We start from the raw sequence: 14,601 nt of genomic DNA on the forward strand, positions 1-14,601 counted from the left end.
CTTTGGTGTGTCTTAAAATAATTGTTATGTAAGAAAATCTCATTAGAACTTTCTATTTGTTTACTGCTTGTTTTCCCACTCAGAATAAAATTTCCCATTTTCCCTCCTGCCCTAGCTCAGTGAAATCAGTCAGCTGTCCTTCGCCTCAACAAATCACACCAATTAGCAACAAAACACCACACCACAAGCATTGCTAAAGATTGTCCAAGAAACACATCCAGAGACAATAATCAGAACACTTGCATCATGAAGCTCTTAAAACACCAGTCAGAGAAAGCCTAATTAATCTGATTCAAAACAAACACTGTGGCCAAACACTAAGTGACATTAACCAGGCTGCAAGAGACTTCTGAAGGAACAAAGCAAACTTTTGACATGGTCAGCAAAGCAGTAAAGCAGCTCAGAGATGGAGAGAGCTTTGGGGATGGATTGGTGCAAAGTAGCATGCTAGGAGTAGAACAAGCAGGAGAGGAGTTCCTGTTTGAAACACTGAGCTCTGTACAACACCAGCCCTGGCATATCTTAGTGTGACACATTATGGGAACTAGAAATCAATGCTCCCACTAGAAGAGTGGCATGATTTTTCAGAACTGCTGAGCTCAGAGATGCCCCCATTGATTTCAGTGGGATCAGCTGTGTATTTGCCATCTCTGACAGCTAGGCCACACACTTAGGTGCCTATATATAGCCAAGAAAGTCTAACTTTAGGCACCTATTTAAAAGTAATATAGGGAAATCTCAATCTCTATTCCTGGAAGTATCATCTCTGAGAAAAAGTAAAGCCCACAGGGGCCAGCATTGCTTCTGGCATTTCAAACCCTTCTTGCAGGAGTAGCGTTCCCACTGTCACTCTGGCTGTAAAGACTCTCTGGGAAGGTACCACAGCCCTGTCTGTCTTCAGGTTGAACCAACACTTTACAGTTTTGATGAAACTAAAACTTCTCCTCACCCTCCCACATTACTAAAACAAAAGATATAAATGCCTTGGTGATGGTCAACACCCCATTCTTTTCCTGGCAGGCTATGTGTCCTTCACTACTAGCTAAGAAACACTGCCCCAAGACTGTTAAAAAGCCATTACGCACCACCCCAGAGCAGATGTATTTTCCTACTTCAAAAAAAATATTTTATAGTAATAATGGCAGGTCACCTTGAATATATCAGAAGAGAATACAGCACTGGCAGCTCCATATGATTTAAAGTTGTTAACGAGTGACTTCACCAGCCTGCACAGCTCCTGTAGTATGTTAAGTGCTTCAAAAAGTTTATGACATTGCCTGTTTTTAAGTATGATAATATATAGGGGTATTACCTCTGAACAACTGCTGTGCTTCATTTGACAGATGTCCTGGTTCCAGTTAGGACAGAGTTAAGTAGCTCATAGTAGCTGGTAGGGTGCTATGTTTTGGATTAGGATGAGAAGAGCGCTGATAACATGCTGATGTTTTAATTGTTGCAGAGCAGTGTTTACACCAGGCCAAGGACTTTTCGGCTTCTTGCTCTGTCCTGCCAGCGAGCAGGCTGGGGGTGCAGCAGGAGCTGGGAGGGGACAGACCCAGGACAGCTGACCCAAACTGGCCAAAGGGGTATTCCATACCATCTGACGTCATGCTAAACAATATATAGGGGTGGCTGGCCGGGGTGGGGGGGCCGGCTGCTCGGGAATAGGCTGGGCATCGGTCAGCGGGTGGTGAGCAATTGCATTGTGCATCACTTGTTTTCTTACACATTATTATTGTTAATACTATTACCATTATCACTATTATTATTATTATTGTTATTATTATTTTCCTGTCTTAATAAACCGTCTTTATCTCAACTCACAGGCTTCACTTTCCCGTTTCTCTCCCCCCATCCCAGAGAGGGAGGGGGGAGGGTGAGCGAACGGCTGTGTGGTGTTTAGCTGCCAGCCGGGTTAAACCACAACAACAGAACAGGTCATAACGAGCCTTCACTTTACTCCTTTGAAGCTTTGAATCAATGGTAGGATTTTGTCCATTTCTGTACTGAAGTTGCTCACATCAAGTTCCCTTTTCTTTCCTCACCACAAAACCTGCATTTTTTTCCACAGCTATAAAAAAGCAAATACTCTTAGATCAGGGACATATGTTGTTCTAACACCTAATATTAAGCTGTTACTACAGTGAAGTATGAAAGGACTGAAGATATTGCTACAGTTGTCACATTGCAATAAACTAAGGATATATTCAGTTAAGTCCAGTTTTCTTCAGTAAATAGTCTTCCATTACAATAGCAGCCAAAGAAAAAGAGCACCTAATATACTGCCTTGCCCAACATCACCGCAGGGTTTTGGAGAACATTTGCCATTCAACATTACATTTTCAGTTTTTACTTGCCTAGAATAGACCCAGAGAGAGAGCTTCATCCCACTTCACTTTAGATGCATAGCTGAGGCTCTCAGAACAGCATGTGATGGCCCAAAGTTATTTATGCAGCCAGTGAATGCAGAGAGAAGGGTCTCAGGAGGGCTGTTTATAACCACAGCCTGCCAGGTCAGGCCCAATGACCATTTATCCCAGTATCCCATCTCTGGCAGTGGTCAGTAATGGCTATTTAGTGAAAAAGCACAAGAACAGGAGAAATATGCATTCTGTCTCCATAGTATACTCTTAACCTCTAGCCATCTGCATCTCAAAAGACTTGCTGACCCCAAGGTAGCAGCCTGGGACTAAAAACCCTTGACTGGGGTTGCCTGAATATTTGCCCAGACACTTTGCTGTAGAACTCCTGCCAACCCCATTGTGCTGCAGCACAGAACTGTATTATTTAACTACCCATTTCATAAGGAATAACTGTTTCTTTTTAACTATTATTCTAATATTGCAACAAGAAAAAGGCATTAAATGAAGCTGTGAGGGAACAGGGATGACTGTTCTGTGCTCTCCTTCTTCAAAGCATTTTGGATCTTATAGACTGTGATCACAGTCCCACAACACATCTAATTTCCAGGCAGAGCACACTATAACTTTAGGTATTCCATACAAAAAACCCACCATTTTTCATTGTTTGATCACCTTTTTCTTTTCTCAGTACCTCATCTACCCCTTTTGAGACCAGGATTCACAAGACACCTAACATCTTAGTCATATTCAGCCAACATGTCATGAGTAACTACTCAGGGAATCAAACAAAGGTGAGCATGTCAAGTGAGATAAGCTTAGGCTAGGGAAACAGCTAAGAATAAACAAGACCTATTTTTAAAGGAAGTACAAATAAACGTACTGAGTTCCTCAGCGCATAAGTAATGATGTAGAAACCACTGCCATAATATCACTACTTTAAAATCTTCAAAGGGTGATATTAACCTGTTTCAAGATACAAATAGGCATGCCCAGGAGAAATCCAACCTCCAGATGCAGAGGTGGAAATGCCATGGGACAAAGATCAAACTTTTTTTCTGAGCATCTAGGTAACTCAATACTGCAGAAACATTAGGGGCACTTCTAATTATGGAAGCCACCAGCATTAGGCTCATTTTTCTAGTGAAGAGCTAACAATGTCTTGCTTGAAGCTGCAGAAGAGCTAGGAAACAATGAGACTCCCAACCTTCATCTCAGCCATATAACCTCTATCAGCTCTACAACAACCACTTACCAGGAGCAAAGACACTGCTGCATTCTGGAAAGGTTTACCGAGGTTTCTGGGGAAATACTTTGATAAAATGCCTTTTTTTTTTTTTCAATGGGGTTTTCTAGACATGTTTATCTATATACTCAGCTTGAAAAAACAAAATTATAATAGGGAAAACCAGAAAACTTTCAGAAAAGGTTGTCTGGCAGATTTTTTTCCCCTTATTTTTCAGCTAGCAGTCTTACTACTCTTCAAAAGTTTTATAGCAACTCAGCCAGACACCTCCTGCGATTTGCCTACAATTCCCAGCGTCCCCCGTAAAACACTTTCAACTCCTTCTGCTTTTTGCTCCCAAACTGATGCACTGATCCAATAATCAGGTATCATGTTATCTGTTTATCCTGTCCAGTCAATATGTTGCCATTTAAATTGCATTATCACCAAGATACATTTGGCACAACATCCGCAGGGATCGTGTTACACAACACTTAATTGTTTGCTACAAAAATGCAGGGCTATGAAACCTGCCCCATATTACTCAACAAGAGGCACTGAAACATGGCCCTATCTCACTCCATATCTGCATTGTGCTCCCCAACAGTACCTTATCAGTGACTGCTGTACTCTGGCACTGGCTGGAACCATAGTGGATTGCAGGAAACCCACTATTTGTATGTGCAGAATTTGCAGCTCAATACTGAAAAAATATCAGCTTCCTGGAGTTCTGACCCTCCAGTAAAACACAGGTTGATTTGAAAACCAGCCAGCAATGCACAGTGTTATTCATAAACAATGCTTTAGGCATAAGTGAAGGGCGTGGATAGTACCAGTAGATAGATAACACTCAAGCAGGCAGAATCCAGAGGCTGGAAAAAATTGCATTTCAAATAGCTCTAAGTTAACAGCGTCCAACAGAAAGGAGGAAGAATGCCTATAGTCACAGTCCTGAGTAGCTCCACATGGATCTGCTAGCGAGGCCCAGACACAAGGGAAAACAGTATCTCCCACTGTATACGAGTTACTTACTACAGCACTCTTTCAAAGCATCCCAGACAGACAAAAACATCTCCCACCATCAGGGTTCACCTAGGAGATATGGCTGCTGGGAGACTCAAGGTTGCACATACCTGCTACAGAGGCAAAAAGACAAATCCATTCTGCATGTGCGACCAAGGCTCACGGCTCAGCCACTTCCAGCTTGCTGCTGGCAGCCTGGATATTACCTCTAAGATAAATGAATAAGAGTTTAGGTCTTATTGGATTACTGTTTATTGAACTTTATAAATTCCAATTAACAGACCCCTGAGCAATAAGAGACATGTAGTGTACTCTTCATTTTATAGTGCAATTATTACTGAGTTTATCCTCAGCTGAACAAGAGGTATTAACGGGTAAAACATGGGAAAGAAGACATACTAATAGATAAAAGCAGATATTGGAGACAGGGAGATAAACAGATACAACTAGGAGAAAATGCACAAGGCAAGAAAAAGCACACGTGTTTGGCTGATTAGGTTATTTCATTGCTTATACTACTATGCAGGAGGCCTACAGGAAACAGATGAGAGTGACATAGATGAGTAAGTGGCCTAAATATGCAAAAGCGGGAGAAAAGAGGCAGGGAGGGGAAAGGAAAAAAAGAAGAGGTAAACAGCAAACAAAATAAGGCAATGTGAAATTTATTGTTTTCACAGTTGCTCTAGAGGCACATTGGGAAGATCTCCCAATTCAGCATTTTGCCAAGGCACAGAGGAGGCAGTACTAGTAAAGCATCGGTGCTATTTGAAAGAAGGAAACACTCAGGATGCTCATCTATCAATTCACTTAGATATAAGGGAATGCAACAAGATGCAACACCACCCCTCCACCCCAACCCAATATCGGACAACAAACCACGCTGCTAACGCAAGATCTGCGGAAACTAAGCTCCATCAAAAGCCATGATGAAAGGAAGGTGTTTTTAAAGCACTACTACTGCAGGTGTTTTTTTTTTTCCCCAAGCCATCCTCACCACCACCCTCCCTCCCTTATTCCTACCTGCCTTTTTAATTTTGATTTATTGAACCTGTGCAGACTGTCTTTCTCAGAGATAAGAGTATCTTTGTGTATAAACCCCAGCAATAACTAACCACATTGATCCACTCCTCATAGCCAGGGTTTTCAAGTACTTCCACATGCTGAATATAAGAGCTCCCCTACCTGTCTGCTGCAGGTATCATGATGTGGAAAGAGGAAATAGCTGTGCCATCTTCACTTCAGGCTTGAACTTCTGAATCACTCCTCCCTGCTGGCAGCTCCTTCTCCCCCGTCCCATGGCAGGGGCAGAGCCCAGGAATGCTCCCTCAAAGAACTGACAGCTCACACAGGTAAGGTAAAAGGTGGGTGTTATCCAGCTTTGAATCCTGCGGTCGCAGAGATACTTAGTGTCAATTGCTTCCCTCCAAAAGGGGACTGAGCACAAGAAAGCAGATGGGAGAGGGCCGGGCTGAACACGAGGCCTGGGCCACATAGGGGGAAGCAGCTAGAGTTGGCCCCACAACATGGTTGCCACCAGGGTGTGCACAGCCATTTTCTGCTCCTAGGGTTCATCACCCAGCTGTTGCTTGTCCCAATCTAGCCAGCAGGTTTATATCTGTAGGAAATTAGGAGGGCTGACAGATGTGCCCTGAGATGGTTATGAGCACAGTGGGCAAGATCAGGTGATGGCTGCAGCCTGCAGCAGCCAGGAGCTATCTCCCCAGCATGGAACAAGTGGAGGTCACCACCTAGACAGATCTTCCTCTCAGGGAAGGTGCTGTTCAGGGCTGGAAAGTCCACAGCCCACACTCCTGTGTGGAAGAGGGTGTGAGCTCCACCTGTGCAAGGTGTGCTCTGATGGAGTCAGGCAGCAGGTGGAGGAGCTGCAGGAGGAAGTCAGCAGGCTACACTACAGTAGGAATGGGGAACAAGAAATAGGACACTGCATGGTTGCATGAAAGATGCCATGCCCCACCACAGTTCCAGTCTGAACACAAGGCCAACAAAGGAGCAAGAGGACAGAGCTATGATCCAGCAGTACACCAAGAGGAACAGCGTTATTAGGGCATTGAACTCCCCCTGACAAAACCCGGAACTAGTCCAATACCATTTTAACCAAGTTATTTCTTTCAGTCATAGGAGAGTTGCAAGGGAGTGCTAGCAACAGTTTCAACCAATCTTCCTGCTCAAAGGCAGAAGCTTAAAATAGGTTCAACAAGTTGTTTCTGTATGCAATACTCACTGGAATAGACTGCAACAAGACATACCCCACATCCTAGTAACGGGCCTAAATCTTTATCTTCATTCTCTGAATACCATCTGGTAACTTGTTACACCTCCTTTTCACGGGCAGAAGGTCAATTTACTGATGTTTTGAATGAATGGACCTCCTGCGAGATCAGGAAGAGATGAAAGAGGCAAGCCCTCTACTTGTAAGGCTTTCCTGCAAGCACTGGTGACTTTTCCGTAATTTATTAAGAGATGAATTTAAGAAAAATCTCAGCTTTAGCTTTTTTTTTTTTTTAAAGGCCACAATCCTGCAGCTACCTCCAGTCACAGGAGGTGCTTACACTACTCAGCTACTCTCCCGAACACTCTTCCTCTTCAGACACTTGGAAACTGTAATGCCCATCCCCTCTACAACTATTCAGTAGGCAGTGGAAGGAAAATATTTCTCCAAGGATAGGTCTTGTTACTTATACATAATTCTCATGCAAGTACTGACACAACCCAGGGCCATCAACAAAACAGGAAACTCTCATTTGAGTTAGAGTTTGTAGAATGCCTAAACAGTTACAGGAAAGACAAACATGTCCCAGGTCAGCAAGAGTTAACATACTCAAGGAACTTAAGGTACCTAAGGAAACATGGCAAACTAACAAGTCAGCCCTCTGCCTACACCCCCCATCCCACCTCCTGAACCCCCCGATCCTGCAATAGATCATAAAGAATGGATTACATTAATTTTCTATAAACTGTATCAACTTGAGTGACATGTCCTTAAGGGTTAGGTGATTGATATCCACAATGAAGTCTTATAATCTAAAATCATATTAATATTAATATTAAAGATTTTCTGTCCTTTATGTGCATCATTAAATTCTGAGTATAAGGTGAAATTGACAACATACATTTTGACAGCTTATCTATAATAAATATGCAAATCTTGATACCAGCATGTCATCACAGACTTTGCTGCTCCTTGAAATATCAGAGAGATCCTTTCTTTCTATGACATTTACAGTGAAAGATCAGATATAAAGCATTTTGTATGACAGAATTTCATTGGTTTAGTCTTCAAGCACAATGATAGGGGCTTCCTATTCCATTGGCACCAGCATCATCTCTCCTCCTCTCTCTTCTTGGCACCATGGGGTGGGGGGTGGAGAGGGAAATCAAATGTTTCCACTCATTCTTTGCTTTTCTTACAGAAAATGAATTAAAGAAAAAATGGTCTCTGAAGGCATCTTAGCAATGCCTTCCCTGAGGCTCATGTATACTACCAGAGGAGATGGTTCCAAGCAGCAGGGCTGGATTTAACCCAGAAGAGGAATTAAATGAATTAACAGAGAGGATGGCAGTTGTCCTTAACCCTGTGAGGTCACCTCAGGCCCACACAGTGCCATCTCACCCATATACATGGTGTAGGGAATTTAGAAGCACAGCCTTCATGAAAACAGCATTTCAAATTGTTTTGACTATGGCACAAGACCTACCTGGCCCTGCACCGTAGCCACACAAGTCCAAACTGCAGATACCTGCTCCATCGTGACCTGGTGCACAGCAACTCACGTATCAGTGTTCACAGAATAGAGCTCAAAAGTCTGGCAACTACATCTTTCTTCATCTCCACCCTGCTGTTTGATAGGACTCTACACAAGCAGCATGAAGCAATGCCACTCCTGGTCTGCAACACAACACTCATGACAAAGGGATACAACATCCAACCCAATTGTCCTGGGCTGACTTTAATGCATTTTGCAGCCCTCACCCCATCATCCTTACCTTCCTCAGCTCTTTTTATCAGAGGTTTCTACCAGTTGACAGTGGCAGGAGCAGTGTTTTGCTTTTGTGTGGAAATGCTGTGACTAGCACTGCAAACATCTAATTTTGATTAGAAATTTGAGGCATAACTAATCTAAACAGCTAATCACAATTTTTACACTACCTTGAGAGAACGTGTACATGTCCATGTGCACATACAACCACTCTCATTATCTCCTTCTAAATTAATCCTCACATCTTCTTGTCAGTAGAAAAAGAATTGAAGGGAAATAGAGATTTTCAATGAAGACAATAATTCATAGGAAACCAACCTGAGGCTATGAAATTTATTGTTTCAAGGTTTGTTATAGCTGTTTACTCCTGACAAGGGCAGGGCACAGGTAGAACAGGAGCAAAGAGGATAAAAAACACTGAGGCATCTTTACTTCTGTTATCTTCTGTCCAAAGCCTGACACTGGCCAGGAAGTGGGGGATATAAACAGAGCAACATGAAAGCCTAAAGGGTCTGATAGTGACTTTCCTCCAACTATATACACATACAGATTCGACGCTAAACAGGAGATAACACCACAATGTAGCTTTACCCTATGCTCATTGAAAGATAAAGCACCGAGCCTTTACTATATTGCAAAAGTATGAGCCCTAGCAGTTTAAACGGAATAACCCTTTTCACCATCAGGAAGGAGAAGGTTTAAAATTAGTTCATGTGTTGAAATCCTCAGGGTCTTTTACTTCTTAAAAAAAAAAAGCAGTGAGTGGCCAGGGAAGACCATCCCCCCTCCTCCCCTCCATATTTTTTTTTTCAGTGCTACCACATCACTACTGCCTTGCAGCCATTGATACTTCCCTCTCACATAAACTGATAGCAACCTATATTTAAAGAGGATCTATGTTTGTTCAACAGCATCCTCCCTACCAGCCGCAGATTTGCATGGAGAAGTTTGAAGCACTAAAACTATTTCAAGTTTTTTGGAACCTGTAAGGGCAATCCTGCTGCTCAAGTAGGAAATCTATGTCAAATAAAACCTCTCCCAATGCATCCCGTCAGCAGCCAGCATCTGCTCACATCCACACTGCACAGCAGCTGTGCACCATGAGATGCAGTGGAGGGCTGCCACCTTGTCTGCCATCTAGGAACCAAAGCAGGAACTTCCTGGGCTAAGATATACAACTCAAAAACCTGAGCAATAAACAAGCTCTGCAGGAAGGGCTGCAATCCCTGCAAACTACAGAGACACATCCCAACAGGATGTGTTGCCATGCTGACCCCAAAACACGAGTTGTGCCTTCAGGGGCAGAGGAATAAAGGAGGTTTCATTTCCTCTCCCCCTGCACCATTCTCACAATTAACACTCAGCTTCTGTGTTGCATTCATCTCTGACTAATCCTCCCCTGCTTTATTTTTTATTTGTGTTGACTTGACATGCCTTAATTCCTGAGTCAGCTCCTATTTCTTGTTAAACCAAAGGTAAATTATACCAAGTCTACCCAGCAGTGTTAAAGCCAGCAGGATTTATAATGCAAAGCACCTGCTAAAAATACCCAGGCAAGCATACCAACTGCAAGAGCTTTCCACAGTGCCAGAGACAAACATGTCACACCCAAAGGATGCAAAACAAAACATAGGTAAAGCAGTGCAGTTTATGAGGGACTGAGGTCTCCACCCCACACCTAGGGCCTGATACAGGGGAAGAATGGCTGAGGCAGAACTTTCTCCTGGCTTCTGCTCCTGCAATGATTTTTCATGCTCCCTTCCAAGGCACCATGGTTGTGCCACCTCTCACATGAGCATCACCCCCATCCCACACCTGCACAGCCCCTGGGATGTGGCAACACACTTGCCATCACACACATATTCCTCTTCACATGCCAGGACTCTGTTCCTAGTCACCAAGAGCACTGCCTGTGCACAATCCTTCACCCTCAGATCCCACACACACCATCACTACCACAGTCCCCTGCTCTATTTGCGTCCCTCTCCCCATTTAAAGCACCATCTCAGCACCCAACACCCTGCCTGCCTCTTGCGCTCACTGCTTTGTTCCCCCCGCATTTGTGTCCCAGGCACTGCATGCAGCCTGCACCTCCTCTTCCTTCCTCCTGCCTGCCTACATCAGTCTCTTTCAAGCTTGCAGGAGCCCATGTGCCAGGCAGGAAGACTGTTTTTTGATTCATCCACATTATCAGCAAAGTGCATCCAGATCTGAACAGCCCTGTCAGCTCTTGAGAAATGAAACAATAGCGAGTATCTGGTGAATTTCATGGTTATCAACACTCCTAATCAGGCAGATGAACTGGAAAAAAAAAAAAGCATTCATTACTTTGAACTAATGATTCCTTAACATCTTTGCTTTTTGAGACTTGACTTGCTTCAGTTTCCTTTTTTATTTTTTAAATGAACAGAAAGCCCAACGCTTTTTGCCGAGGAATTTCTGTGCTATCCCAGAGCTCGAGGTCTCATTTCCTCTCCCCCTCCTCCAGCTTCTGTTTGTGGAGAATCATTATCATTATGTAATGATGTTTCTGTCGAGCTGGCAGAGTTGCATAGTAAAACACATTAACCTGGCGATAACGGATCACTTACATTTTTTATCATGATCTATTGCCGAGTTAGCACACCGGGCCACTTCCAATAGCACTCCACACTCGATAAATTAGTGTGCTGGCCTAGAACCCATGATGGAATATCGTTTGGATTTCTGGTGGCTCTGAAACTAATTGTATTTTTCCCCATCTGTTTGCTTTGCCTTGACTCTGGGCTGTTGAGGGTGGGGAGTGCAGGGGATGAGAGAACAAGGGATCTGTCCATCATGCAGGATTTATCCCTTGACATTAATTTTCTCACCCACTCCTTCATTAGGCCTCTCCCATCGAGTCAGTCTGAGTTGATAGCCCCAAACTCAGCCTGATCCAGTCAAGGTACTGAGCTGCTCCTTAGTTTTTGATATTTTTGCAAGTAGACAAAAGATTTCCTCTGGTTGCTAGCAGCTTCTGATCAGATTGCCTAAGGAACCCTGAGTCTCTAAAGTTATCTCACCCAGATTTGGAATCAGGAGTGAGTTCTCCAAAGTTCTTACCTCCTACCATATTGGTCTCACTTACAAACCCAAAAGCAATACAAATTGCCAGAGTATTCCTCAAGCCAAGGGAGAGCTCAAAGTGCTTATGTGACCAACAGCAAACCCATCTGGTTTCCAGATCCCCATGCAATGCAGTAGCAATAATGGGTTTTAATCCCACTACATTTTTGCAAGGATAATGACACTGGAGATGCTTTCCAGGCTCATCAGTCCAGGCAAGATTCCTGCAGAGGCATTCCAAGAGACAGATGCCTGCAACCATCAGAGTTGACCTTTCAGGCAAAAGGAGACATGGATCTCTATAACCTCTTTGCACATAGCTTCTGCAGTGGACACCTAACACAACTGATCCAGAGGGATTGTCTCCTTTTTCAAAAGAGACTTGTCTGTTTTTCCTGCACTTCAACAATTCAGAGCAAAAATAAATCACACTACCACTGTTTGCATAGGGCCTACAAAGTCAAACTATGGCATTAAGTACCTCTTGCATAGTCTATTGAGAACTGCCCTGTTATTACTGCAAGCTAAGCAGGTCACTAGAGAGACCTATGGGTCCCAATCCTGGAAACTTATGCATGTAATCCTTGTGCCACTGCTGACCACAACAAGTTTATTTGTGTACTTAAAGTTAAAAAAACTTCATGAAGTGCTGGCAGGAACAGAGTCCTATTTCCCTGGATGGTAGTTCTGCTGCTGGTAAATAAGTGCTAGGAAATAGAGCAGAGACATGCTGGTTTGTGCATCCCCAGGCACAAAGAAGACAGTAGCAAACTAATATTTACCAACCTTAAAAAACTGTAAAAACCTGGAGTTTTCAGCTTCTCTGACTGTACTAGCAGAAGAGTGAAATAAATTAAATAATCACACCATAAATACTAATTAATTGCCATTAAAAAGTACTCAAATCGTTTAAAAGAAAAATGCAGCCATTAATCAGAATAGCTCAGGTACCTAAATAAATATTTACTATTATGCGTGCATATTTAATCTACCTACCCATCAAAGACTAATGCTCTGTTCCTTGCCAGTGAGGCTTATTAACATCCTAGAGGGAGTAAACAGTGCCCCAGAACTGTGCAGGAATGGGGCATTGGGATTTAGGAGTAAAACAGTTGCATAGGTAAGAGTAGAAGACTGGAGGTGTAGTCCTATATATAGGCTTACATATGGGAATAATCTCATCTTATTACCTTTGTTTAAATTAACAGTTCTAGGCCCTAATACACAAACCTCATCATCCCAAACAAGTGCTTCTTAACAAATAGATCCCATCGTGAAGAGCTCCTAAGCCCACACATCAAAGTCTTTTCAAGATCAGGATTTAACATATTGTATTAATGAGAATTACTTTCAACCTACTGTGCAAGAACAGGTCTATCTATAGCTTTCAGAAAACAAAAAGCTTCTATGTTTGAAGTCTGCTCAGGGATGATTTGTTAGTGAGGTGGGTTGGAACAATTTTCAGGAAAAAAAATTCAGCTAGGAAAGAAAAACAGAACTTCTAAGCTTTAAAGGAAGAAAAAAAAGACATAACTAGCTTTGTTTGAGAACACACAATCCAACTCAAAGCTCACAAACAAGAATTAAGGATACTCACCATCTGGAACAAGGAGATTTAGCAGTCTACTGCCTACTGCAAAATGGACCCTTTAGGGCCTTTGCAATGCTTCTGCCCCTCGTTTTTAAGGGTCATCCCCCAAAAAAAGCAGGGTAGAGAAGTGCTTTCACTGAAAGGGAACTTTAACAAGATACAGCTTGGGGGAAAGAAATGTTAAAACAGAGGACATTGGGGGCTTGTTTAGATACTATTATGAGATGCTTGTGGGGTTATCCTGAACTTGTGTGCCTCCATTTTTTGAGTAAATTGCTTTTGCAAGTGTCTTTAGGGGAAATTAAATACAAACAATTAATAAGCATTGGGAAGATTACTTAAGTGTTCTCAGTAGGCACTTGCTACGATTTCTATTTTTTTCTAATAAAACAAAGGGTGGGAGTGAGATTTTTTTAATGCAGTCTTTCCTTAAAAAACAAACAAACAAAAATTTTCCCCCTCTCAATGAAATTCAAGTAGAAACAGCAGTACTAGCAAAGTCAGAAAGACCTAAAGAACAAGCAAATCTATCAAGCTTATAAGCAGAAGTTATTTCATTTGTTTCATTGATATGGTCTAAAATTCTGTTAACTTCTGATAGAAATTTAATGGATGAGACATAGATAGAGGCTGCTTTAGGAAACAGGCTTTTTAAACACTACTATTAGTGAAAGAGCAGTGACTTTTCCACTCACAAAATCTTTTGATATCTTGATTGCTTCTGTCTAAACTGAATTTCAAAGCTTATGCATACTTTTAACAGTTAAAAAAGTTACCATCCAATAGGTCTAGCTTTCCAATGGAAGACCCTATTCTTCCAAAAGCCCCATTCTTCCTAAAAGAAAAAAGTTAGGAAACTACAAATCTAGGTGCACTTAGGATACAAGCTTATATTCATAAATGAAGAAACAAAGTACTCACTTTGCAACTGAAAGCCAAGTCCAACAATCAGAGCCAGGTATTTACCTCCAAAGAGATTTCAGTAACAGGTTTATCACCTAAGGAGCTTTAGAGATGTAGCTCTATAAAATCATCAAAATGCACAGGTCATCCCTTCACATATAAAATCTGGAGATAAACTTTTTTGCGCAAACTTTTTTTTTTTGCATAGTTCAAGGAGGTGGGGAAGGGAAAAAGGGTGCTGGGGGGGGGGGGGCGGGGAGGGGGGTTGAATAGAAGAAGAAAAAAGAGGAAAAAAAAAAAAATGCCCCCACAACAACCTCTCAGCTGTAAGGGACTAGCTTTATTGACTCCGGTAAAGCAATTTACACCATCTGGAAACCAAGCCTGATCTCCCAGTGAGCTCCTGTCCCCAGG

The 14,601-nt window shown here is 42.5% G+C and overlaps 1 protein-coding gene across 14 annotated transcripts in view; it reads right to left on the bottom strand.

Moving 5' to 3' along the window:
* Positions 1-14,601, bottom strand: part of CELF4 (CUGBP Elav-like family member 4) — a 703,073-nt gene that overhangs the window by 648,799 nt on the left and 39,673 nt on the right. The gene's annotated exons all lie outside the window — the stretch shown is intronic.

Source organism: Anser anser (assembly GCF_964211835.1).
Source record: "Anser anser genome assembly, chromosome: Z".
Taxonomy (NCBI): domain Eukaryota; kingdom Metazoa; phylum Chordata; class Aves; order Anseriformes; family Anatidae; genus Anser; species Anser anser.